This window comes from Rattus rattus, chromosome 9, assembly GCF_011064425.1.
Source record: "Rattus rattus isolate New Zealand chromosome 9, Rrattus_CSIRO_v1, whole genome shotgun sequence".
Lineage (NCBI taxonomy): Eukaryota > Metazoa > Chordata > Mammalia > Rodentia > Muridae > Rattus > Rattus rattus.
Genome location: NC_046162.1, coordinates 54,517,014 through 54,520,807, shown reverse-complemented (window position 1 = coordinate 54,520,807; position 3,794 = coordinate 54,517,014). Strand labels below are relative to the sequence as shown.

The window sequence follows — 3,794 nt, the reverse complement described above, 5'->3', positions numbered from 1 at the left end:
TTCTGACTTTATTTCCAAAGTGCTAGGCTTACAGGCAGGCATCTCCATGCCCTATTTAGGAGAAACCCATTACAAAATTTCAAAGAACACTTAAGGAACAAGGTAGACAACTGCTTATCTTATTATGCCATTTTGTATCACTGTAATGAGAACAACTTGTTCAGTGGATTTAAAAAGTCCTGCTTTAAGTGTGTTCACTCAATGCAAAAAATAAATAAATAAAAATTTACAGTATTACAATGTGAATAGGTGCCAAATGTCCTGTTCCTTTTCTCCAATCAGGAAGAGAAAATTCTTTTCCAAATCACTTGAAGCTTGGACAAAAATAACCACCCCCCTGCCCCAACATTCTGTAACATCACAGGCAGACTTCAGCCCTTCAGTGAGGACATCCCAGCTCTCATGATCTCGTCAACCAGGAGAATGTTGGTGGCGATCACAGTACAGGAGTGAAGCGGCTGCTTTTTCACATGGTAGTTATCCCACACACCCATTTCTGCGGCCACCATCGGCTCACCTGTGTTCAGATCCACACGCACAAGCTGACCAAATTCTGAATGTTCAGCTTGAACTTTAACTAATGTTTCCTAAAGGTCAAAACCAGAGTTCTGCGCAAGAACCTTAGGAATGATGAGCAAGGCGTCTACAAATGCCTGGACCCCAAGCTGGGCTCTGCCCTTCACACTGGGCTTGTATTTAATCAGAGCCTCTGCCAGTGCCACTTCTGCACCTGCACCTGGGACAACACAGCCATCATCAGTAGCATTTTTGACAGCCCTCCAGCCATCTCTGATTGCATCCTTGATCTGAGTCAGCATGTGCTTGTTTGGTCCTTTAACCAGTAAAGTGACAGAACTGGGATTGTTACATTTCTCAATAAAGGTGAACTTCTCCTCACACAGTGTATACTCATAGACAAGCCCTGCATGTCCCAAACAATCAGGATTCGGGTCATCAAAGGAGTTCAGAGCTATCCCACTACAAGCAAGAGTCAGCCCTTCCATGTGTCTCCTCTTGGCTCTGCGCAGAGCTACGATACCTTCTTTCGCAAGGGCATCTAAAGAAAAGGGGTCAATGCCCTTTTGATTAATAACGACAAATCCTTTATCTGAATCACCACAGACTTTCTTCAGTTCTATGATTTTTTTTAACTCTATCTTCAATGAATTTTCTTTCAGCCTTTATTAGTTTCTCTCTCTCTTCTGCACTCTTGTAAAAAAAAATACAAACCAGAATTCACTTCTGTCTTCTCATACTCCAAGGACACATTGCATGTGAGGATGTAGGCACTTTCTACTCTTTCTACATATCAGGATGCCGCGCCCCATGATCCAAAACAAGCCCTCTGATTAAGCTTGTATCAGTTTCAGATTTATGCTTCATCTCCATGATCTGAACCATGAAGAGGTCAATGGGCTCATCTCTTTTCCCAATAGCCAAAATGGAGTCCACCACAGCCTCTGTCAAGACATCTGCAAGCTCAGCATGAACTTTAGTCCACAGAGATGTCCTGGTCACATTGATGAGTGTTTTCCTGTCCATCTCTTTGCTTGCTTTGACTTGTTCCAAAAACTGGAGTGCCTTTTCCTTTGCAGCTTCAAAACCTTCAGTTATTATTCTGGGATGAAGACCTTCAGAAATGTAGAAATCCGCTTGTTTGAGCAGCTCCCCGATGATGAGAACACTGGATGTAGTGCCATCACCAGTTATGTCATTCTGGGCTGTAGCCAGTTTGCTATTAAGGAGGCTATTGGGTGTTGAATTGGCATTTCATGAAGTAGCACATTGCCATCTTTAGTAAGTTTGGTGTCTCCAGCACCAGATACAATCATCTTCATCGTGCCTTTAGGTTGGTCCTCAGAACATCCTGCAGGCCCCCTGCTGCACTGATGTTCACCGCCATGCTGCCTGCACCCGGGCCACTTCAGCTTTAGGATTTAGGGTCTTTAACACAGCCATGGCTGGTCTAGCTCATGGAGAGGCCTTCAATTGACTTCTTACCATAAGATGTATGATAGAGGACCATTTTCTTGGTATGAACTTTGTTAACTTATGACATAAATATTATTGCTTTCAACTTATAACTAATACAAGAAACAAATGATAGATAAACTATTGCTTTGGACTCATAATGAGCAGCATAGAGAATAAAAGATAGAACTCCTGATTTGAACTTATACTGAACTTGTAAAATGGTGGAAACATAAAAACTATTAAGTTAGTTAGGAGGATTGATAGAAAAACATGAAAATAAAAAATTGTGTCAAAACTCCATTTGTGTACTAATTTGCCCTATCTTCTGAATGAGAAAATGCCTCTAAGTTTGTAGAGAAAATGATATTAGGCAGTATGAGTAGACTGAGAGAAAATCTAAGTTGGTGGGGCATACTCACTACAGCTTTGCATTATCCACCAATTGCAAGCATATGTATGTCTATAAAATGGTACAAGCCTGGCCACAAAAGGTTGCATCTATCTCCCAACATGTGAATGTCTATAAGCCTGATGATGTCTCTGTCTCTCTGTCTGTCTGTCCGTTTAATATACTGTTTTCATGACTGTATATATGAATGTTTTTTGTACATATGTATGGATGTATGTTTGCATTTGTGTACCTAGGAATGCAGGCCAGTAAGAGAAGGTGTAGTTGCTTGTTGGTGGGAGCGTGCTCTAAGGGAGTGTACTGCTTGATCCAGTAAATTTGTGTTTTTGAGTATATGAATTCTCTCCATCTTTAGTTCTTGGCAACTAAGCAGGATATGTAGGAGATCAGAGTTTATTTCCAGTCACAGCCAGAAACAGCCTCAGATAACTCAGTTTGTTAATGTGAAAATTAACACCCTCCATTGTCAAATGGGCAGAGGTAAGTTGCTTTGAGCAGTGGGCTAAATCACTTAATCAAAACTGGCTGGTTTCTCCTCATGTTGACCTATGGTGTTTCACCTGCCTTTTTAACCTAAATCCTTTGTGTACTCCCACAGATACCAATTCCATGGTGCACTGATCCTCATTTAATATTTGCTGCTCTCAAACATATTTTGTGAGCCTCAGAAGACTGCACATTTTGCCGACAACTCTGAATTTTCTGCCCACCCATGAAGGACAAGTTCACTGGCCAACTATCTGTCTTGAAATATATGCAAAAGAATGATCCAGAGCCTTAAGGAACTTTTGAGAATCAGGCATGGTACTGTAAGCATGTTTGGGGTCATCAGGATGTCAAGCATAAACTTGAGTGGGTTTAGACTACCCTCCATCAATAAAACATAACCCCTCTTATCCCCCTTCCCCAAAGGCTCAAGACTAGAGGAAAATACACTGTTGAATCACCATGGATTGCAATGCAGGATTTGACACTGTCCATCACATATCATGGCCAAATTTTGCATGCTTGAATCTCTTGTCTGTACTGAGATCATCCCAAAATTGAGATCTAATACTGGAGAGAGTCTGTCCACTAAGCCTGAGTAGCAGCCTTCAGAGCTAAGCATATAGATGATTCCAAAGGTATAATATCCTCTGGTACACTAGCAGAAGTCTTGGGAAAGAGAAGTCTTTGGAGATCCAATGCTGGATCACTGATGGCAGGAACTACAGTCGACACAGAATGTCCAAGTTTCCCAGAGCTGGCATCTTTGACAAAATACATTTGGAGCAATGCTGAGATTCTCTCACACATTTGCCTGCTCTCTCTTTCAGTAACTGTACTAGAGACAATACCCCAGAGTCTTATATTAGAGAATGGAAGCAAACCATATGCATAGGTTAATTAGACAAGGCTAACTATGTTTCTT

General features: G+C 41.4%; 1 pseudogene; it reads right to left on the bottom strand.

Annotated features, from left to right (window-relative positions):
- Positions 1–371: 371 nt before the first annotated feature.
- Positions 372–1,959, bottom strand: LOC116910024 (annotated as a pseudogene).
- Positions 1,960–3,794: the final 1,835 nt, after the last annotated feature.